The 24,609-nt window shown below is 42.5% G+C and overlaps 1 long non-coding RNA gene across 1 annotated transcript; it reads left to right on the top strand.

The window, feature by feature from the left end:
• The first annotated feature begins 210 nt into the window (after window positions 1-210).
• On the top strand, window positions 211-20,120 carry LOC125118452 (uncharacterized). Its single transcript, XR_007132828.1, has 3 exons — window positions 211-368; window positions 465-777; window positions 19,834-20,120. It is a non-coding gene; the product is annotated as an uncharacterized LOC125118452 (long non-coding RNA).
• Window positions 20,121-24,609: the final 4,489 nt, after the last annotated feature.

The raw sequence follows: 24,609 nt of genomic DNA, 5'->3' as shown, positions 1-24,609 counted from the left end.
TTTATTTATTTTTTTGTCTTTTGTCCCTTTAGGGCCACACCTGCGGCATATGGAGATTCCCAGGCTAGGGGTCTAATTGGAGCTGTAGCTGCCGGCCTACGCCACAGCTCACGGCAATGCCGGATCGAACCCACAACCTCATGGTTCCTAGTCGGATTTGTTTCCCCTGCGCCACAACAGGAACTCCAGTATGTGATTAAATAGACAAGAACCAAAAGGAGATGGGTAATGGAGGGTAGAAAAAGCATGGGTTTAAGGTGAACAGTCAGAAACCAAATTTAGAGTCTGGCTTGGTCCGGAAACTTAAAGGCATTATTATGAACTGTTCATGCTGTCAACAAGTTAAGCTCCTATTTAAAAATGACTTGGTACGCTTACAAGTCAACTTACAAGCCAGGTGAGAAAATGTTCAATAGATAATTACAACTAAGAGGAAAAGCCTAATATTTTATGTCTTTTACCAGGTAAAGGTCCGCGAACTCCCAACCGAGCAATCTGCATGCCAGGGGGCGTTGATGGTCCAATGAATATGGACGTGAAAGGGTTAATGCCAGAGTCTCGGGGTGCTGCGAGCGGAGGCGAAGAGGACTGTGGGAGTTCTGTCGTACGTGGCCCCAGGGGCGCCTGGGAAATATCCTGTGCGCGTCTCTATTATGATCGAGTGTAAATGAGGGCCGCCGGCAGGCTGGAAACTAGCTACTGCGGTCGCAGTTGCTCTTTGAAGCCGCAAGGTAGGGGCGATCGGCTGCCGCTGCCAGGAGAGCGGACGATGCGGAGGTTTGTAACACTGTTCTGGGCTGAGGGCGTAGGCACGGCCTGCCTGCAGCCGCGCTGGGTTAGAGAACGAAAGTGAGAGGCTGTGAGGAGTGGGGGGAACTGACAGACTGACGGACCCAGCGGCGAGAATTGATGGCGTGTGTGTCGGAAGCGGACGGGTAACTGTAGGTGTTGAGATGTGTGACTCTTCTGCATAGTGTTTGGGGATGGAAGAGGCGGCAAGCAGATGAATGGAGGGTAAAATCAGCAGGATGAAAAAGTGTTGTCGGCTGGGCACCAGCACATGTGAATCGTACCTATACAGGATGACTCTCCTTCCCCCTCCCTCACCCCGCGTCATGTTCCCCAGCCAGGAGTTGAACCCGCGCCTTAGCAGCGACCGGAAGCGCCGCAATGACAGCGCCGGATCCCCAGCCTGCGCCACAAGTGAACTCCCAGGATGATTTTATTAGGCCCCTGATTTCAGATTCAATTTTTAATGAGTTGACTCCCTTTAACAGATAGCAACTACTTGCTCTGTGCTGGGTACTGGACTAGAGGCTCTATGAGGAGGAAAATTAACCTTATTCTTGATAGTTACAGCATGTCAGTTACTATATGTATTTGGAGGCAGGCAATTATAATACAAGGATATAAAGATAGATTCATCTCATTTTTTAAAAACCTCCTGAGGGTGCCATTTGGAATACCCTTTGATGTAGTGATTTGACATATATTTTGAAGGTAAAATAAGCAAGGAAAACTATGTGCAGTTTTCTCTAGGCATGCTCCCTTCCTTTTTAGCTCAGGTGAAGCTACCTAGAGAATTGAGTTGGACTCAAAGCCCAAACTAGTTTATTCCCAGTGAGAGCATTTGCCCGTCACAGTGGCACTTCCAGGACTCCTGATGGAAAGTCATTCTTACCCAAGAGCAAAACTTCCCCTGCATGCATAGCCTGCAGGTTCTAGGTAGGCCTATAGTGCAGGAGTCAAGGGCTCTCTGGCTTAAGCATTTGAAACACTGCTGTGTTGGCTCTTTGGTTTTCTAGCAAACTCAGTTCATAGCAGGGACTTGTGCATTTACCTGGAATCCTAAGCAATAAAAAATTTTGAATCATCAAACCTGCTTCTTTGTTTACCAGAGAAATAGCAGTATAGAAGACAGTCTAAGTGTTTCTCAAACTTTCCTGTGCATCAGAATCAGCTGCCGGGGGAAGCGGGGGCTGGGGGGGGGGGCTTCTTAAAACACAGATTGCTGGGTTCCACCACAGAGTTGCTGATTCAGTGGTTCTGGGGTGGACCCACAGATTTACATTTCTAACAAGTTTCCAGAAGATGCCAATACTGTTGATTCTGGACTACACTTGGAGAACTACTGATCTAAACAGAACTGAGATTAGACCAGAAAGGACATCTCTAGGGAATACTAGGCACACTCCCACAGGTTAGACAAGTCTAAATTAAGTCACAGTAGATATGAAATAACATGGATGTGTTTTTGTTGTTCATTTGTATATTTTGAATGGAGGAGCAAAGATGAATCTTCCTGAACTAAACAAAGTAAGGTTTGCACCAGTTTTTATTCACTCACAGAGTTCAGCATTCCTTAAATTGTTTAAAAAACGAAGTAGTTATTTTCTTTTCAGATCCCTTTCTGAGTTATATTCAAGTAACTAGTTATTTACAGAGATCATACCTCCACTTGTGTCATCACCAAAAAAATGAGGTGTTCCTAAATTCTGGTAGTAAATTGTGTTTGAAGTTACAAAATGAAAAGGTAATTGGAACAATCAACACAGAAGGATTAGTATAAGGAGCCAGAATTGAGATGGTGTGATGAGTAGTTTTATTTTTTTTCACCCGCAATGAAACCCCTCCCTCTTCAGAAGGAATAATCAGTTTATTTACTTTAGAGCACAGAGGGAACCAAAAATCTTACTGTGTCAGAGAATAACGTGAAACCTTCCTTTTGGGATTGGCCTAAATAGCCTATATCCCCAGTTCTGCATACCCTCCAAACCCTCCCACAAGCCTGAAAAAGACCAGGACACGTTTTCAGAAATGTCACTAATCAGTCTAGACACATCATTGCTGGATTCCACATCTCCCCCCCAGGCCAGTTACAAAACAAAATGAATAAAATACCCAAACCAAAAGTGCAGACACATAAAACATACACAAAAGAGTCCAAATAACCTGGCCTAAGTTTACTGTGAATCTTTTCAGGGGTAAGCAAAATGCTAGGAAGACCAGTGCCGTAGATGTTTCAGAAATCTAAGGGTCTGTGATAGCCACATTTCAAGGAAATCAGCAGGACACTATAGGGGAGGAAAACGTTTAACCCAACCCTCTTAGGGTTCCTGGCTGGGTCTGAAAATGCAACTGACAAAGTCAGGTTAACAGGAGAGAAGTGTGCAAGTGTATTTAATGGAAGTTTTATGTGACACAAGGCCCATCATAGGGAAATGAAGACCCAAAGAAACAGAGCTGAGCATTTTATGCTAGGTTTGACGAAGAGTGGGAAGTCATGGAGAAATATGACAAATTAAAGAGTATGAAGGAAGTGTAGTCAACTGGGGGAGACTTTCTCTGTGTCTCTTTGTATTTGGAGATAAAGATGTTCCTTTCCTCTAGATATAGGGAGGGGACCTCACATGAGGGTTTTATGACCTGTTTCAGAGGAGAAGAGTTATGAGAGGTCAGCTGATCTTCCTGCTTCTGCCATTTACTCAAACTCTTTCAGCTTTAAAATATTCAGTATGCTGGAGTTCCCGTCGTGGCTCAGCAGTATCTAGTATCCATGAGGACTCGGGTTCAATCCCTGGCTTTGCTCAGTGTGTTAAGGATCCAATGTTGCCATAAGCTGTGGTGTAGACTATAGACGCAGCTCAGATCTGGCGTTGCTGTGGCTCTGGCCAGCAGCTACAGCTCTGATTCTATCCCTAGCTTGGGAACTTCCATATGCCATGAGTGAGCCCCTAAAAAGACAAAAAAAAAAAAAAATTCAGTATGTCATGGTGCCGTATTTTGGGGTAGCATGTTTTAAACCCCATCAATAGTCACACACATGACTTTTGAGTATTAATTACGTTTCACATATGGTAGGTGAGCCTCTCATTTATCCTTATGCACTGATTCCTTCCTGCCTCACCAGTCCTCATCTCTGCTTAGTTTGTACTTAGTCTTATAGACAGTATAATTTTCTATGAGATGTGAAGAAATAAAAGGAAATGAAACAAACGTATGTTAGTTTCAACTATGCATCCCTGAGTCCTAAGTGATTCCTAGGTAGGAATGACTCTAATTTTGTTGCTTGAACACTGTATAGCTTATGGACCCTGAAAGCAAACAGATAGATGCTAAAGAGAATTTGGGGCCATGTGTGTCAGACCAACAAACACATGATTACTCCAGAATTCTTCAGACAGGATTGGTTCCAATTCAGATTTCTTGCTTGTTACAGCTGACTCCTTAAACAACTTTATTTTTTTTTCCTTTTTTAGCTGCCCTGCAGCATATGGAGTTCCAGGGCCAAGAGATCAGATTGGAGCCACAGTTGCAACAGCAGATCCTTAACCCACTGTGCCAGCCCGAGGATCAAACCTGTGTTCCAGCACCCCAGAGACTCCACCAAGCACAACAACAGGAACATTGTCCCTAAACAACTTTAAATCAGTGTGTATCTCTAACTTGAAGTGGCGTAGGGTTTCAGGTCACACAGATAACCACAAGGCTATGGATGTCATTATTTTGTTTGGAATGGTTTTTCAGAAGATCAGGGTTCTTGCATCAAGTGTAATGTAGAGAAGAGAAGGGTAACTATCATAATTAATGTATGTTATTTCTTTGCAAAATAAGATTAAACTGAAGAACTCACTAGGAAGAGGAGGCAGATATGTATTTTGTAATCTGGAGTCTGCAACTGATGAGCCAGTTGCTGGGTGTACAACTATTGCTTTTCCCACAGCAGAGGCCTAAACACCCGTATGCCTGCGTCCAGGTTGCCCTTAGGTCCTGTGACCTGTTGGTAACAGGGTAGCTATTGCTGCTGTTTATCATGATAACTTTCCTGTACTTGTTAAGGTGATGAAAAAACCCTGACAACCTAATCTTATATAAATATATATTTTTGAACTATAGGAACATTTTAACAGCTTCTAGAGATATAAGGAATTCATATAATTGAATGTATGAATGCCAAAACTGCATGTAAAAGAGCCAAATCCAACCTCTTCTTCAAAGCTGGAGGTCAGGACATTGGAAATGGCCTTGTCTGAAATGTGTTCTCTAATTTCAAGGTGCTTCAAGGAGTTGTCAGTGCCCTCCAGCCAATAGACCACCAGGAACATAACCTGTGGTTGAACAAGTCAGGTTGATTACTCAGTGTGTCAAGGGAGAATGTCCACCATGGGGAACTTGTGGAACATTTCAGAGAGTGTAAGAAAGGATTTATTAAAGGATTTGGACTTGCTTTCCATGGTTTGGGGGAGGATTTAAGGAAGTAAGGCTTCACTCTGGATTGGATTCTGTTAGGAAGTAACAGACTCTACATAAGACTAATTCCATGATTGGATATCTTAATGATTTTTTTCTAGCAGGATACACTAGAAGGAGACTAGTTGGTAAAGTAGCAGCCAGGATAGGAGGATGTCTGATCATTTTTTGGTTTGGTCAAAGTTCATTGTTTTGTCTCTTTTCAGAAATGATTATGCAGTGGTCCTGCTTTTGTCACAGAGGGCCCCTGTCTGATGTGGAGGATCTGTGAAATTGTTTATGTTCATCAGGAGAACACCAAGGCCTAGTAGCTGTAAGGGCCAGGCCAACTCCCATACATTGGTGGTTGCTTTTCTCCTCAGAGAGATCAGTTCCAGGTCCAGCAGCCTGTAGGAGACCAATTTCCCTTTCTGCCAGGAGCAAATATAGCAGAGAAATAGATGTAAACAGGAGAGATTGGGGGCTGCATGTGGATAAAAGCATCTGGTTACCCTCTAACAGAACTTGGGAGCCTCAGTGAAAAATAGAAGTCCCCGTGGTTGTTTTCCTTTTAAAAAAGCGACAGGAGTATACTTGAGCAAGACAAGTGGATAGGAGAATGTAGCAGATTGTGTTTTTCAAAGATGGCCACAATAGTATCTCTCATCCCACACTCTCTTCTGTAATGTGACCTTACCATCCTTCCATTGAGAAGTAGAATTGATGTCCCCCCCTGCTTTGAATCTGGGCAGACTTTGTTGGAATCAGTAGAATAGGGAGAAATCAGACTCTCTGACTTCTGAGGCTAGACCATAAGAGGCAGTGCAGCTTCTGCCTTATTTGCGGGGACCTTGACCTTTAGGGTCCTGAGCTTCCACTTAAGAAGTCTAACTACCTTGAGGCTGCCATGCTTTGAGAAAGCCCAGGCCCACATCAAGGCCAACTGTAGGTCCTGTGGTCAGCAGCCCCAGTTGACATCCTACCTAATAGCCGGCATCAGCCAGGAGACCTATGAATGAAGACACCTCTAGATGATTAAAGCCTGCTTTGCTGTGGCTCTGGCATAGGCCAGTGGCTATAGCTCTGATTCGACCCCTAGCCTGGGAACCTCCATATGCCGTGGGTGTGGCCCCAGAAAAGACAAAAATAAAATAAAATAAAAATAAATGTTCAGTGTTTATTTCTGTCATTATTATTAAAATTGTTGAATGGTCTTGGCACCCTTGTTGAAAATCAGTCACCATAAAGGTCTGAGCTTATTTCTGGAATCTATCTGATCTGTATATTTATCCTCTGCCAGTACCAGTCTTAATTACTGTAGCTTTGGGATAATTTTTGAAAACGTGATCTGTGAGCCCTCTTTATTCTTTTTTTTCAAGATTGTTTTGGCTGTTTTGAGTTCTTTGCATTTCCATGTAAATTTTAGGATCATCTCATCCATTTCTGTAAGACAGCTAGGATTTTGATGGGGGTTATGCTGAATCTGTAGATTGATTTGCCGAGTATTGCCATGTTAACAATATTAAGTCTTCTGATCCATGGGCATGGGATTCTTTATATTTACTTCAACCTTGTTTTGTAGTTTTCAGTATACAGGTCTTACACTTCTTTTGTTAAATTAATTCTGAAGCAATTTTTTTGCTATTATAAATGGAGTTGTTTTTTTATTAATTTCCTATTTGGAGTGTTCATTTGCTAGTGTATAGAAATGCAGTTGCTTTTTGTATGTTGACCTGTAACCTTGCTGAATTTATTAGTTGTAATAGTATTTTTGTGACTCCTTGGGATTTTACATGTAAAAGATCATGCCTCCTACAAAGAGAGAGTTTCATCTCTTCCTCTCCTTCATAACCAAAGGATAAGGAGCGTTTGCCCTCCTCTACATCATTGTATGAGGTTGAAGGAAAACACTATATTATTTCCAATGACACATAAGAAATTTTATTCTTTTAATCTGGCAGAAAATGGTTCACTTTTCAAGCTTCCATATGAGTCTATATTTTGCACACAGGAGTAGCTCTTGCTGGCTAAGTCATTCAGTCTGTAAGTTAGAATAGAAGTTCTAGCACTATTATTGGAATTGTGTAATCAGTGGGCCCTCAAAGATATTGGTTCCAAATGTTAAGTACAACCACCAACTGACCTCATGATTATGGGCCAAGTACAGAATATCTCAGTCTCTTGTTTCATAAAAATTCATGTGAATTTGCTGTGTGGCTCTTTCAGTGTGTTCCAGCCCTACAGAACTCCCCCATTGGAATCTCGATCCTCCTCCTCCTATTGGTTCTGCTTATTCCCTCTGTACAGTCTTCTTTGAGAAGTATTCCTGTCCATTCACACATACCCCAATCTTTTCTAACACTCAAGGCCCAAAATCAGTGCCACTTGTTTGGAAACCTAGATCTGTTGTCCTCTTCATTGCTCATCCCTGTTTCTCTTTTCTGTCACCTTCATTTTTACATTATAGTTACCTGGGCATCTGCTTGGCCTTCCTACTAGTCTGTGAGCCCCTGGAAAACAGTCCATATAAGAATGATGGGTGGGGTTCCCCACAGCTCCAAGATGAGTGTTTTATTCATCTTCAGGATCCATAGAGAGGACCCGTGAGCCTTTCCAACATAGATACTCTTTATTTTTTTCTCCCTTCATTGTCCTGGCTGAAACCACCAACACAGTGTTGAATAGAGGTGGCAAGAATGGAAATTCTTGTCTTGTTTCTGGTCTTATGATGTGTGTGAATTCCTTTATTACTTTGAGTTTATCTTTCTTGGAATTTGTTGAGCTTCCTGGATTTATACATTAATGTTTTCATCAAATTTGGAAAATTTCAGGCATGTTTTCTTCAAATATACTTTCTGTCCCTTCCTTCTCCTTTCCTTCTGGGGCCCATTATGGGTACATTGGTGTGCTCAATGGTCTCCCATAGATATCTGAAGCTCTGTGCATTTTTCTTCATTCTTTTTTTTTTTTTTTCTGTTCCTTAGTCTGGCCAGTCTCAATTGACCTGTCTTCAATTTTGATGATTCTTTTTTCTGCCAGTTTATATTTGCTGTTGAGCCCCTCCAGTAAATATTTCATTTTATTTATTATACTTTTCAAGTCCAGAATTTCTTTTTGACTTTTCTTAATAACTTCTGTCTCTTTATCTATATTCTCTATATGGTGAAGCATCTTTATCATACTATGTCTTTCCACATGGTTTGCTTTAATTAGTTCTTTGACATATTTATAAATAGGTTATTTGAAACCTTTGTCTAGTAATTCTGATGTCTCATCTTCCTCAGGGACAGTTTCTATTGACTGTTTTTTTTTTTTCCTTCCTGTATTTAGGCCATACTTTGTTCCTTTTTTTCTTTTTTTTTCCTGGCCGCACCTGCAGCATGTGGAAGTTCCTCGGCCAGGAATTGGACCCATGCTGCAGTTGCAATCTGCACCACAGCTGTGACAAAACCAGATCCTTAACCCACTGCACCACAAGGGAACTCCCCCCCTTCCTTTCCTTTCTTTGGCGTGTCTCATAATTTTTTTTTTTAAAGTGGACGTTTTAAATAATGTGGCAACTCACATTAACATGGCTGGGGTTTGTTGTTGTTGCTGTTTTTATTGTTGCTATTTGTTCAGTGTCTTTCTTGGACTAATTTTGTAAAATCTGTATTTCCTGTTGTGTTCAGCCACTGAGGTCTTGCCCAATGTCATCACTAAGCTTGTAGCTTAGCTGTCAGCTAATAATTGGTCAGATGTTTCCTAAAATGTCTTGAATCAGTAACCCTCCTACCTTTTGCAGAAGTGCTCTGTGTGTATTGTGGTATGCTGTCAGTGCTCTGGTAAGCAGTGCTCGATTCTGCCTTAGTCTTCACTTCCTGTTTTTATAGACTCTCAAGGTTAGCCAGACGTGAGAGATGAGAACCTTCTAATTTCTTTCCTGGGCATGTGCACAGCGCTGCACATGTGTTTACTTTAAGATCCTCAGAAATATATCAGAGCTATTCAGAGATCTTTTTGGACATCTGATTCCCAGGATCTTGCTTTTAAGTTTTTTGGTCAGTCTCGTGTTTTTCCCCCAACAGATGGCCTAGGCAGCTGTGATGTTAAACAATTGCCACTGACTGTATTTGGCAAATGCCCTGTAGATAGGGCTTTTCCCACTATCGCACGTCCTGCTGAGTCATAGCAAATAACTATAAGCCATGTGAAGTAGGCTTTTTCAGGGACCTGACAGGTCGCATAGTGATAGTGCTCAGAGGATGGAGTTTTTGAGGAACTCCAGGCTGTTCTATCCCTGTTAGTCATGGTGATGGTTAGGCAGCTGGCTTTCATGGCATTTTACCATGAGTGTGAGGCTGCTGGTTTTCAAGGCTCCCACTGATCAGGAGGGAGGGTGATTCAAATAGGGCAAGTTAAAAGGCCCCAAAGATCAGGGTTCTTAGCAAGATTCAGCCATTTTCTTTCTTTTTTTTTTTGTATCTTTTTTTTTTTTTTTAGGGCTGCATGTGTAGCATATGGAAGTTCCCAGGCCAGGAGTTGAATCGGAGCTGCAGCTGCTGGCCTATGCCACAGCGAGGCAGGATATGAGCTGTGTCTGCAACCTATACCACAGCTCATGGCAATGCCAGATCCTTAACCCGCTGAGCGAGGCCAGGGATCAAATCTGTGTCTTCATGGATACTAGGCAGGTTTGTTACCGCTGATCCACTGTGGGAACTCCAGTCATTTTCTTTTCTTTTCTTTCTTTCTTTCTTTTTTTTTTTTTTTGGTCTTTTTGCCTTTTCTGGGGCCACTCCTGTGGCATATGGAGGTTCCCAGGCTATGGGTCTAATCAGAGCTGCAGCTGCTGGCCTGTGCCACAGCCAGGCAGGATACAAGCTATGTCTGCAACCTACACCACAGCTCACGGCAATGCCGGATCCTCAACCCACTAAGCAAGACCAGGGATCGAACCCGCAACCTCATGGTTCCTAGTCGGGTTTGTTAACCACTGAGCCACAATGGGAACTCCTCCAGTCATTTTCTTGAATTAATGCTCCTCAGATTGTTTTCAAGCTTCTAGATCATTTCCAGAGTTCTGAAAAATTTGATTTTAATACGTTTTGCCAGCGTTCTGGAAGAGTGCATCTTCAGAGGTTCATACTGTGCCATTCTGAAAGCTCCTACTCATAGATTTTGATTCCGTTTAGGGTATAATCAGGTCACCATGTAAAGTTACAACCTTGGAGTACGAATATTTGTGTCAGAACTTCTTAGCAGTGGGCAGGATTTGGACTAACAGTAACAATGCTGGAGATGGCTTTTTCCTGGATCTTCAGACTCAAAAAGACTGTCCTGGGCTAGCGCTACGCTGTGATCATGAGTAGGCCAGTCAGTGACAATTTTGGGCAGCCAGTGAGATCATGTTTTTCCCCGACTACTCTGTTTCTTTCTGTGCTCATAGAAACCTGAAAACCTGGAGGTATATTTGAGCCAAACTTATCCAAATCCCCTTTACAGTTCAGTGTATCCCACAGAAATTTTATTGGGCTTGGACCTTTCCTTTAGAAGGAATTTGGGAGAGAATGATATTACAAAGTGGGAGATGGGGGGAGATCCCACTGTCAAACAGTAGGTTAAGAATCCAACTGCAGTGGCTTGGGTCACTGTGGGAGAGTGGGTTCAGTCGCCAGCCAGGTGCAGTGGGTTAAAGGATCTGGTGTTGCTGCAGCTGTGGCTCAGATTCAGTCCCTGGCCTGGGAACTTCCATATGCCATGAGTGGGGCCATAAAAATAAAAAAGAAGGGAGTTCTGTTGTGGCTTTGTGGTAATGAACCAGCGGCAACAGCTCCGATTCAACCCCTAGCCTTGGAACTTACATATGCTGTGGGTGCAGCCCTAAAAAGACCAAAAAATATTAAAAAAAAAAAAAAGAGGGAGGCAGTATATCATAGTGGTCAAGAACTCAGATTCTGATGTCAGGCTACCTAAGTTCAAATCCTTACTTTCTGTTTATGCGCTTATTATTTGTATAATCCTGGGCAATTTAACCTCTCTGGCCCTATTATCTTTATCCATGAAATGGGAATACCTTCCTGCATCACAGGTTTGGTGTGAAGATTAAATGGGATCAATAGTGTAAAGTACAATGCCTTGCACAGAGTAAGTGCTTACCAAAAGTCAGCCATGTATTTTTTTCTTACAGTTTTGAGATATAGTTGACATCCAGCACTGTATAAGTTTAAGGTATACAGTATAATGATTTGATTTACATATATCATGAATAAGTTTATCAATAATAAGTTTAATGAACATCCATCATCTCATATAGATACAGAATTAAAGAAACAGAAAAAATGTTTTATTGTGATGAGAACACTTAGGATTTAGTCTCTTAACAACTTTCATATGTAATATGAGGCAGTGTTAATTATATTTATCATGTTATACTTTACATCGCTAAGGCAGCCATATTTTTATGAGTCCAGCCAGGAATCCAGGTACTAAATGCACAAAGCTGGAAACCAGGTAGGTATGGTCAGAATTGAAATTGTTTATGAATGCTTCCTTCAATTGCTTTGTTTGTTTCTGTACAGTTCACCTTTAGAATTTGGTAGCATCTTCTTGAAAAGACCAGCATGTTTCCATCATGTTAGGAAGAATTGTATGAAGTGGTTTTTGTTTATGTTTGAGTTAGAACATTAAATGGAGAATGCTCACTTTGGGGGTAGAGGGTGCAGGGCTGCAACAGAGGCAGAGATTCCACAGCGAGAAACCCCAGGACCTAGATGAGATTCATAGGGATGGAGTCAAGTTCTTGATTAGTGTAACCTCCTATGAGGAGAATCTCCTACCTGAGCTTTTCTCTCCTTGGGTTTCGGAGGTCCAAGGTTTTTATCTATTCAATCCTCATACAGGCATTGGGTGAGGGGAGCAGTAGTACTTTTTTTAAACTAGGGCATGGGCTCTGGAGCCAGGTCGGGCTTAAATTTGAGCCCTAACATTTCCTAGCTCTGTGACCTTGGGCAATTTACCTAACCTGCAGGATCATAGTATCTGTCTCACAGGATTATTATCAAAGTTAAGTGACCTAATACATGTATGTATAAAGGACTTAAACAAGTTCCTGGCATACATTAAATGCTCAACAAAGATTAACTCTAACTACTTTTTAAAAAAACATTTGTTTTTAATTTTTATTCTTTTGAGGTGTAGTTGATTTATAATACTATGTACATTTTCAGGTGTAGAAGGTGATAGTGATTCACAATTTTTAAAAGTTATACCACATTTATAGTTACTATAAAATATTGCTATATTTCTCTTGCTGTAAAACATATCCTGTAGTCTATTTATTTAGCTTATTTATTTTATACGTAGCAGTTTGGACCTCTTTATCTCTTGCCCCTATTTTGCTCCTCCTCCCTTCCCTCTCACCACTGGTAACCACTAGTTTGTTCCCTATGTCTTTGAGACTTAAAAAAGAATGAAATTTTGCCATTCGTAACAACATGGATGCACGTGGAGGGTATTATGATAGGTGAAAGTCAAACAGAGAAAGACAAATACTATATAATATCACATATATGTGTAACTAAAAAATAAAACAGGAGTTCCCACAGTGGCTCAGTGGTTAACGAACTCAACTAGCATTCATGAGGGTATGGGTTCTATCCCTGGGCTTGCTCAGTGAGTTAAGGATCTGGCGTTGCCGTGAGCTGTGGTATACATTGCAGATGAGGCTCAGATCCTGTGTTGCTATGGCTGTGATGTAGGCCAGCAGCTGCAGCTCCAATTCATCCCCTAGCCTGGGAACCTCCATATGCCACAAGTGCAGCCCTAAAAAAATGACAAAAAGACAAAAAAAGTAATAATAATAAAATAAAAAATAAAACTGGTGGATATAACTACTTTTATAGTGGGGGAAAGTGATTATTTTAATTCTCTGTTTACATGTTTAACTCTGTTTATTTGCTCAATTAGTTTTGTTCACCATTGTGTCTCCCATGCCTAAATAAGTTGGTTAGATGAATAAATGCTCACCCATCCTAATACAGTGAGAGGTGCTTGAGTACAAAGTACTTTGCTGGACACGAGGGATATGATATGTTATGCTTAACTTTGAGCAGTTCAGGAAATATTTGGTTGAAGGGGCTTTCCCTTCCAGAATTTTCAGTGTAGTCAGAACTATGAGAGCAACCTGCATCCGGGAACTCGGTAAAGCGATGCTAGAGAGCCACCAGGTGGCAGTACCACACAGGGACTCAAGCAGCAGAGGAAAAGATGAGCTCTTTCCAGCCAAGGGATCATGTTCTTGTCTGGAGCAGTTTTTCTCTCCTCTCCACAGAAATTCAAGCTGTGATTTCTTCCTCTTTGTTCTGCTGATCTTGGAGCACTACCCTACTCAAGGCTACTTGGGAGCCATTTGGTGCTCTAGCCGCTCTGTCTTTACAGGTCAGAAGAGAGAAACAATATTGAGAATGTTTCCAGTTCTTCAGATATTGGACTTCTGGGAGTTCCTGTCATGGCTCAGCAGAAACAAATCTGAGTAGCATCCATGAGGACGCAGGTTCGATCCCTGGCCTTGCTCAGTGGGTTAAGGATCCGGCATTGCCGTGAGCTGTAGTGTAGGTTGAAGACGCGGCTCAGATCCTGTGTTGCTGTGGCTGTGGTGTAGGCCAGCGGCTACAGCTCCAATTAGACCCCTAGCCTGGGAACCTCCATATGCTGCAGGTGCAGCCCTAAAAATACAAAAAACAAAACAAAACAAAACAAACAAACAGATATTGGGCTTCTAACTCCCACACCACTGACCTGTTTCTCCTGTTGTGCCCTGGATAGAATTAAAAGGATGAGAGGAGGGAGTTCCCGTCGTGGCGCAGTGGTTAACGAATCCGACTAGGAACCATGAGGTTGTGGGTTTGATCCCTGCCCTTGCTCAGTGGGTTAACGATCCGGCATTGCCGTGAGCTGTGGTGTAGGTTGCAGACGCGGCTCGGATCCCGAGTTGCTGTGGCTCTGGCATAGGCCAGTAGCTATGGCTCCGATTGGACCCCTAGCCTGGGAACCTCCATATGCCGCAGGAGCGGCCCAAGAAATAGCAAAAAGACAAAAAAAAAAAAAAAAAGGATGAGAGGGAAGCAAAACTAACATTTTTTGAGACAGCAGGCACAATATCAGAAGTTTTATATAATCACATCATTGAATTGTCCCAGAACCATGAGAGATTTTGTCATTTTTATCCATTATCTTGCTTTAGCAATTATTAACATACTCACAGCCAGTCTTGTTTCAGCTAGAACCCCTACCTAACACCACTAGATTATTTTATGGTAAATCCCAGATAATTTTTAATTGCATAATTCAATTTTTAAATACTTCCTCACATACCTGTAGAAGATGACTTTTAAACACACCACAGTACCATTATAACACTTTAAAAACCCCAAGCAATAATACTATAACATTATCAAATATATACCTGGTGTTCAAATTTTCCTTATTATCTCATTTTTTAAAATTGCGTTTGGTTAATTCAAATCAGGATTGTAAGAAAGTTCATAGGTTTAATTCATTTGATACATGAGCTGTGAGCCATTTTACATAGAAACTGAGGGTCAGAGAAGATCATCTGTTCAGTACTTAAAAACAGTTTTCTGGAGTTGCTGTCGTGGCTCAGTGGAAACAAATCTGACTAGCATCCATGAGGATGTAGGTTCAATCCCTGGCCTTGCTCAGTGGGTTAAGGATCCGGCATTGCTATGAGCTGTGGTGTAAGTTGCAGACGCAGCTCAGATGCTGTGTTGCTGTGGCTCTGGCATAGGCTGGCGGCTACAGCTGTGATTAGACCCCTAGCCTGGGAACCACCATGTGCCATGGGTGTGGCCCCCCCAAAAATTCTATTGAATTAGACCTGGTACCAAATGTCGGGGATAGAAAGATTAGGACGACCTAGGTCTCTGCTTCAAGGAACTCAATCTTATGCTCCCGTAATGCTCTGTGAATATATCTATCATAGGACTTAATACATTATGTCATCAGTATGTGGTTATATATCTGTCTTCCCAGATAGGTGGCAAATTCCTTAAAAGGTAGGGGCCAGTTCATGGTTAACATTATATTCCTAATACTTAGCATAGTTCCTGGTACAGAATAAGTATTTTTTTTTTGTCTTTTTTTAAAATCTTTTTTTTTTAGGGCTGCACCCACAGCATATGGAGATTCCCAGGCTAGGGGTCTAATCGGAGCTGTAGCCGCCAGCCTACGCCAGAGCCACAGCAATACAGGATCCGGGCCATGTCTGTGACCTACACCACAGCTCACAGCAACACTGGATCCCAACCCACTAAGCAAGGCCAGGGATTGAACCTGAAACTTCATGGTTCCTAGTCGGATTCATTTCCACTGCGCCACAATAGGAACTCCTAGATTAGATATTTAACAACTATGGGGAAGGGAATAATTTTTTTTTGTCTTTTTTTAGTGCTGTACCTGTGGCATATGGAGGTTCCCAGGCTATGGGTCCAATCAGAGCTACAGCTGCTGGCCAACACCACAGCCACAGCAATGCCAGATCCAAGCTGCGTCTGTGACCTACACCACAGCTCACGGCAACACCGGATCCTTAACCCACTGAGTAAGGCCAGGGATCGAACCTGCAACCTCATGGTTACTAGTTGGATTCGTTAACCACTGAGCCATGATGAGAACTCCCAGGAAAGGAATAATTTTGTCTGACCAGGCAGTGGGAACCAGTGAAGAGTTTCAAGCCAGGCTGGGCAGTGACATGATTATCACTGTAGGTAGGTGATGCATGTCATCATTTGGATGGGAGGCATGGCAGACTGGAAGGAGAGAAGAGACTATTGCTGAATTCAAGCCAGAGAGGATGAGAGCCGGACAATAGCAGCGAGTATGAAGAGGAGGAAACAGACTGAAGAGTTAACTGAGGATATGAATTTGGCAGTATTTGGTAGAGAATGAAAAGTTCCAGGTTTCTGGCTTGGGTAGTGGTGGTACCACCAATAAATTAAAGAGAGAAGCGAGTTTGGGGTGGAAAATTAGTTTGTTTTGGACCTGCTAAGGTGTGTCCGTGTGATCTTCAGGAGGCACTATCCATGAGGATGTGTGAGACCAGAGCCCAGGCAGGAGGTCAGGAGTGAAGATCAGGGGATCACAGCATGTAGGTAGAGCTTGAAAGCCTGGCGGTGGATGCCATCACTCAGGACAGGACCTGCAGTGAAACAGGGAGTGGACTAAGTGACACTTACCAAGGGAGTAGAGAATGAGAATCCCATGAGAAAGATGAAAAAGGAATAGCTGCAGAGACTGGAAGAAAATTGGGGAATATAGTGCCCAGAGAGGATAGTGTTCAGGAGGCAATGTGTGGGAGTAGTTGACATGCTTGAGGCAGGTAGGGAGGTGGTGGTGGTGGAGAGCTCAGTATTGAGGCTTCGGTGTTGTCAGTGGTGGAGGAGTGGCAGCAAGTGAGCCTAAAAAGGCCAGTTGGGCCCTCGTTCGAAAGGACTTTTGTCACTTGCCTATGGAGTTATGATTTCATTATATAGCTAATGGGGAGTCATCAAGGGGTTTCAGAAAGGACTGACTTGGTCAAATCGGGATGTTCTAGAAAGATCAGGCTGAGGCATCGAGGAGGATGCTATGGAGATAACAGCAATGGACACAGGGCTCCTTGGGGTGGAACAAAGTGGCACTTGGGCTGTGGCTGTATGGACTGTCTTCTAGGATCTTTAGTAGGTGAAACTGGCAGGCATTGAAAACGGTAGCTGGAGTTCTCATTGTGGCTAAACGGTAATGAACCCGACTAGTATCCATGAGGACGATGAGAACAGAGACGTGAATACTAATAGGAATCTATAGCTCATCCTGCATGCTGACTGCAGTCTCGTCTTCAGACAAGCTTCCTCCCCGTAGTTGTAAAAGGGCCACCAGCAGTTCCCATCCACACATCTTTAAATGGTGCCACAAAAGTGGGAAACAATATTTTCCCCCATTTGGAGTTAACCATCATGGCTCAGTGGTTAATGAACCCGAGTAGCATCCATGAGGACCCGGGTTCAATCCCCAGCATCACTCAGTGGGTTAAGGATCTGGCATTGCCATGAGCTATGGTGTAGGTCACAGACGCAGCTTGGATCCTGCATTGCTGGGGCTCTGGAGTAGGCAGGCGGCTACAGCTCCGATTGGACCCCTAGCCTGGGAACCTCCATATGCTGTGGGTGCAGCCCTAAAAAGACACAAAAAAAAATTCCCCCCATTTAAGTTGGTTTTTTAAAAAATTAAAAGAAGGATTCTGACTGTTGTGATCTGGATCAGATGTTCATATATAAGCCAATCAAATGAATGGTGACTAGGGAGATGAGAGGGTACTAGGAAGTCCCCACTAGAACTGCATGGCTGGACAAGAGAGGAGTAGCACTCCTAAGAAACAGGGTTTTCTTTTCAAGGAAAGGGAAAGACTCTGGATAAACAAAAATCTAACAGGGTTCTTGTATTCTCTGTCTCCACTGCTGGTAACTACATCTTTACCTGGATGGAATGCAACTGGTCACTATTCATTATGAACATATTTTCCTTTATATCCTTGGGCATAGGTATAATAGCTGCTTAAAAACACCTATCTACTAATTCCAACATCTAGGTCAACTTGGGGGTCGGTCTTAATTGATTACCTATTTTCTTCATTATGGGTCACATTTTTCTGTTTCCAATATGTCCAATCATTTGGATTTGTCAGAGGACATGTTGTAGAGACTCTGGATTTCACTGTGTCCCTCTGAAGGGTATTGATTTTTTTGTTTTAGATGGTAGTTAACTTGACAGAACTCAAATTTCATATTTAGTTTCCCCTGCAATAAGCAGCAGCTAAAATTTCTATTCAGTTCTTTTAGCTTTATCTGAGCTATTTTGAGACTGCCCTGTACATGCACAGTTTAGAAGTTGGACAGAGATTTAGGCAGAGTTACTACACATAATTTAGGGCTCAACCTGTCAAGATCCCTCCATTCCAGTATTTTACCTCCAGAGGCTCCAGATACTAAAACCTTTTATCCTTTGGTAAAGACTCAGTTTTACTCACCTAACGGTCACTAATTGGAGCCTGCTCTGTGACCAAAAGCCTGAAAAATTGGGAATCTCACCTAAATCTAATCCTATCCTTTAAGGTATAGATTCTCTTCCAGTTTCTTCTTTCTTCAGGTTGTTTGTCAATACTTTCAGGTAATTGTATTTTAGTATTTTGTCCAGAGTATATTGTTGTTGTATCTGAAGGAAAGGTGGGCTCGATAGAAGCTACCTGGTAATTTACTGGAAGCCAGAACCTACTGTGTAACCTGTTGTCAATGTAGCAAGAATGTTCTAGTGGGGTAGTAAGAAATTATACCCAAATTATATCTGAATGTTAGCTGTCAGTAATGTGGCTTTAAAAAGGCAGTTTTTATAACCAGATAAGCTAAGCATGATAAAGTTTCAGGGTGACAGGTTTTCAGGTATTAGAAGCTTGATAAGCCCCCACTTAGGCTCTGCCATAAACTGAAATAACTTCACTCTGGACAGGCAGAGTCCTACTGCCACCAATTTGAGTGCCTCTTCCGATGAGATTCACTCTTTAAATATCCCCTATCCTAATATCTCCTGGTCACCTCTGCTCTTAAAAGTATTATCTGAGGTTATAGTAGTAAATATAACTTCTATACAATTTGTAGATCAGAATGAGAAGCCAAGACACCCCCCAACCCCATCTCCTGCCAAACCTAGCATCTGGGATGGAGAAGAGTGGATAAATTGAAAAGCTTTTTAGCCAATTGAATGGTCAGGGATTGTTGATAAAGTATATAAGGGGGAATTAGAGAGATGGGAGAGTTAAGGGTGACTTCCAGGTTTCTGCCTTGGGCGTCTCACAGGATTGTCAGTATAAAATCGAGAATATAAGAAAGAGTGAGTTTAAGGGGGAAGATGAATTCAGCTTTGGCCATGTTTGAGGTACCTGTCAGAGTACATAGAGTCTGGAGGACTGGAGAGAGATCTGGGATGAAGATGTGTGTTGGGGAATCATCAGTCACTCAGTGGTAGATGAGGCCTTAGGCCTAGATGATATAACCAGATAGCATGTGCTGGGTGAGAAGAGAACTGATAACAAAGCCCAGCATTTAAGAGGAGAGCATAAGAAATGAGTCACTTTAGGAGACTGAGAAACAGCCAGAATCATTAAAAGCATACAGGAAAGTTGGTATACAAGAGCCAGGGAAGGAAAATTTCATGAAGAAGTTAGTGGTCCAGTTAGTATGTCAAGTTCAGCAGAAAAATCAATCTAAGCAAGTACCAAAAAGCATGCATTGGATTTAACAACTAAGAGGTCTTTACCTTAGAGATTGTGATTTCAGTGGAATGGCAAGGAGTGTTGCCAGACTGTAGTTTGAGGAGTGCACAGGGGTGGTAGACTCTAACATGTATTTCCTGTTAACCATTCCTCTCAGTAATCATACCCCTGTACTGTGCCCTAGTCTTGAATCTGGTGGGCTCTGTAAATAAGTTTAACTGATAGAATGCAGGGAGGTGATGCTGCTTAACTTACAAGGGTACATCATAAGAAGCCTTGTGGTTTTTGCCTTGGTCTTTTAGATCCCTGAGCAATCATCTAAGAAGTCTGATCACCTGAATAGACCACATGGAGAGACTGTGAGAGCACATGAAGAGAGGTGGGCAGGGGGAACCCAGCTGCATCCAACAATCCAGAAATCCCTAACAAGATGCTAGACATGAAGGAAACCATCTTGGATCCACCAGATCAACCTAGCCACCAGCTGGATACCACTGAGAGATGCCAGTGGAGCAGAATTGTCCAATAAGCCTTGCCCAAATTTCTCACCCACACAGTCATGAGTATAATAAAATGATTATTGTTTTCAGCCCCAAGTTTTGCAGTGGCTTATTACATAGCTGTGTATAACAGGAACATTGGGCATTCAAGGGATAGAGATTGTAAATGCGTGTTGTACTTGAATAAGCTTGGAAAGGGAGAGATCTGATGGCAGCTGGAAGGTCTCATAAAACTGTTGGAGGATATTTTTAAAGATGGCAGAGACTTGAGCATGTTCACATGCTGGTGGGAAGGAGCTAGAAGAAAGAGAAGGTTGAAGATACAGAATAGAGGGGAGGTGGCTGATGGATGGGGTTTCTGAGAAGGAAAGGGATGAGCTCCAGAGCTCCAGTTAAGAAGCTGATCTTGGATTCAGGGAGGCAAGATGGCGGAAGAGTAGGGGGACATGCTCGCCTGCTCCCACAAATACAACAACAAAAAAACCCCGCATCTACAGGTTAAACGACTCACACAGAACATCAATCAATCGCTGGCAGAAGAACCTAAACACCAATAACAGCAAGAATCTTGTGACATAACTGGGTAAAACAAGAGAAAAGAGAGTGAGAGAAGGTGAATCCAAACTGGATGGGTGCTCCTGAAAGGGAACTGTGGAGGAGAAAGAGATCCCACACCCTGGAAAGTCACCTACTCATCGGAAAGATCAACCAAATCAGCGAATCTCCAGATGCAGAGAAGAGCACAGCAGTTAAGTCGGAGTACTGAAAAGCAGAGCGAGAACCAAACAGATCTTCTGAACTACTGGCACAGTCACCAAAAATTGAGTCACTTGGGTGGGGGCTGGGCACCGAGACCTCTGCTCTGGAGGTTAGTACCCCGGGAACAGAATGGGGCTGGTGTGGGCAGAGTGGAGACTGCTTGGTGGGGGGGTCTAGGAACTGGTCTGTCAGGTTTGACGGGGCAGTCTTTGGGGGGAGGGGTCTTAAAAACTGGTCTGTCAGGTTTGACAGGGCAGAGACTGCCTGGGAAACTAGAAAGCAGAGTGTTGCGGGAGGAGGGAGCAATACGCTAAGGGCTGGGAAGTGGAAAGCCACATCAGAGGGAACCTGGGAGAAGAGCTGGATTTGCAGGAGAAACAAGGTGCCAGTGTTGGGGAGGGGAGAGAAGAAGGGGTGGGCCCCCATAGAATACTCCCCACACCACAGTGAGCTCACTGGCCTGCCAGCTATCAGAAAGCTATGCTTCCCAGTGCATCTCCCCTCCCCCTCCCCCGCACAAATGCACTGGACCTGGGGCTGCCTGCCATCCCAGAGGGCTGGCCTCAATAATTGCTGGAAGCCTACCACCCCAGGGGCTTTCCCTGCCCTGGCCTGCTTGCCCTCTGGAGGGGCTACACCCCCCCGGAGCAGCACCAAACACTGCCAGCCCCTGGGAAAAGGCCTGCAGCCTAGAAAAGCTAGAACAAGCTTGGCCGCGTTGTGAAAAATCTGCCTACATTCTCAGGCAGTCCTTCCGAGTTGGGCTGCCCTGGGGAAGAGCCTCTTGGGTTCTCAGCAGCCCAGCTAGCTGCTCTAGCCCTTGAGGAGTGCTGCACTCCCAAGGAACAGCTGCCCAGCACCACCAGCCCCCTGAAAGAGCCCCACAGCCCAAAAACACCAGAGAAATCTCTGCCTGGTCGAGTGAAATCTGCTTCCATCGTGGTGTGGAACTCCCAGTCCTGTCTGCCCTCAGGAAGTCCTCCTTGCTTCAGAGAGACCCTGTCAGCCCCGCCCACCCTCTGGAAAAGCCACGCTGCCTCAAAGAAGACTGACTAACAATGCCAGCCCTCAGGAAACATTCCACGGCAGTGACAAGGCAAATACTGCCCAGCCACGGAGAGTACAACTCCACCAGGAAAAAGAAAGCAGCAAGCAAGATGAAGAAGCTGAGAAAACACCCCCAGTCAAACCAACAGGAGAACTAACCTAAAGCAGTCAAAAATGAAACAGACCTCTGCAGCCTGACAGACCTGGAGTTCAAAAGAGAAATAGTGAAAATACTGAAGGAATTAAGAGAAGATATGAACGGTAATGCCGACACCCTCAGGAAGGACCTAGAAAATATAAGGAGGAGCCAAGAAAAACTAGAACATTCATTTGCAGAGATGCAAACTGAACTAAGGGCAGTAAAAACCAGAATGAATAATGCAGAAGAACGAATTAGCGATGTGGAAGATAGAATAATGGAAATCACCCAATCAGGTCAGCAGACAGAAAACCAAATGAAAAAACATGAAAGCAATATAAGAAACCTATGGGATAATATAAAGCAGGCCAATCTATTGCATAACAGGAATTCCAGAAGGAGTAGAAAAAGATAAGGGGATGGAAAATATACTTGAAGAAAATTATCGCTGGAAACTTTGCAAATCTGAAAGGATACTGAGTTCAAGATACAGGAAGCACAGAGGGCCCCAAACAAATTGAACCCAAATAGACCCACACCGAGACACATCATAATAAAAATGGCAAAAGTTAGTGATAAAGGGAGGATCCTAAAGGCAGCAAGAGAAAAGCAGACTGTTACCTACAAGGGAAACCCCATAAGGTTATCAGCTGATTTCTCTAAAGAAACACTACAGGTCAGGAGGGAATGGCAAGAGATATTTAAAGTGCTAAAAGGAAAAAATATGCAACCTAGAATACTCTATCCAGAAAGAATATCATTTAAAATAGAGGGGAAATAAAAATTTTTTCCCACAAACAAAAGCTAAAAGAACACAGCAATACAAAACCCAGGCTAAAAGAAATACTGAAAGGGATTCTCTAAACCAAAAAGAAAGGAGGAAAAGAAAGGGAGGGAAAAAAAAAAGAGGAAGAGCTAGGATTGAGGAAACCACAATCAGAGAGCAGTCACTCAAATAAGCCAGCATACAGATTTAATCATGAACATGTTTCAAACAAAATTAAAAAGAAAAAAAAAAGAGTCATCAAAATCATAAAATGTGGACAAGGGAAGTAAGGAAATAAATAGACCGTTTTTGTTTGTTTGTATGTTTCTCTTCTTAATTTTAATATAGTAATGAAGTGTTCGAACCTACAGGACCATCAGGCCAAAACACACAATTATAGGAAGGGGTTAGCATACTTAAAAAACAGGGCAACCACAAGCCAAAACCAAACATTGCATTCGCAAAAAATGAAAAAAGCCCCACTCAAACAGAAAATAATTGGAGACCATCCAACCAAAAAAAGAAAGGAAGAATGGAGAACCATAGAATCAACTGGAACACGAGGTTCAAAATGGCAATAAATAATCATCTATCAATTATCACTTTAAATGTCAATGGACTGAATGCTCCGATCAAAAGACAGAGTGGCTGAGTGGATAAAAAGGCAAAAACCTTCAATATGCTGCCTATAAGAAATTCACCTTAGGGCAAAGGACACATATAGATTGAAAGTGAAAGGGTGGGAAAAAATATTTCATGCCAATAGACATGACAGAAAAGCAGGAGTCGCAATACTCATATCAGACAAAATAGACTTTAAAACAAAAGACAAAGAAAGACAAAGAAGGACACTACTTAATGATTAAGGGATCCATCCAAGGAGAGGATGTTACTATCATCAACATATATGCCCCAAATACAGGAGCACCCAGATACATACAACAAATATTAACAGACATAAAGGGAGATGATGATGGGAATACAATCATAGTAGGAGATTTTAGTACCCCACTCACACCAATGGACAGATCCTCTAGACAGAAAACCAATAAAACAACAGAGATCTTGAAGGAAACAATAGAAAAGTAAGACTTAATTGATATCTTCAGGACACTACATCCAAAAAAAGCAGAATACACATTCTTCTCAAGTGCACATGGAACATTCTCAAGAATCGACCACATATTGGGAGACAAAGCTAATCTCAATAAATTTAGCAGCATAGAAATTATCTCAAGTATCTTCTCTGACCACAATGCCATGAAATTAGAAATCAACCATGGGAAAAGGAAAGAGAAAAAACCTACTACATGGAGACTAAACAACATGCTACTAAAAAACCAATGGGTCAATAAGGAAATCAAGAAGGAAATTTAAAAATACCTTGAAACAAATGATAATGAAGACACAACCTCTCAAAATCTATGGGATGCTGCAAAAGCAGTGTTCAGAGGGAAATTTATAGCGATACAGGCCTTTCTCAAAAAAGAAGATCCCAAATAGACAACTTAACCCTCCACCTCAATGAACTAGAAAAAGAAGAACAAAAAAGACCTAAAGTCAGCAGAAGGAAGGAAATGATAAAGATCAAAGAAGAAATGAATAAAATAGAGATTCGAAAACAATAGAAAAAATTAATAAAACCAAGAGCTGGTTCTTTGAAAAGGTAGACAAAATTGACAAACCCCAGGCTAGACTCACTAAAAAGAGGAGAGAAAGAACTCAAATAACCAAAATTATAAATGAAAAAGGAGAAGTCACAATGGATGCTGTGGAAATACAAAAAAACCCTAACAGAATACTATGAACAACTATACGGCAACAAATTTGACAATCTGGAAGAAATGGACAATTTTCTAGAATCTTG

This window comes from Phacochoerus africanus, chromosome X (genome assembly GCF_016906955.1).
Source record: "Phacochoerus africanus isolate WHEZ1 chromosome X, ROS_Pafr_v1, whole genome shotgun sequence".
NCBI classification, from domain to species: Eukaryota; Metazoa; Chordata; class Mammalia; order Artiodactyla; family Suidae; genus Phacochoerus; species Phacochoerus africanus.
The sequence above is the reverse complement of the archived record's forward strand: the minus strand, read 5'-3'. Positions and strand labels throughout refer to the sequence as shown.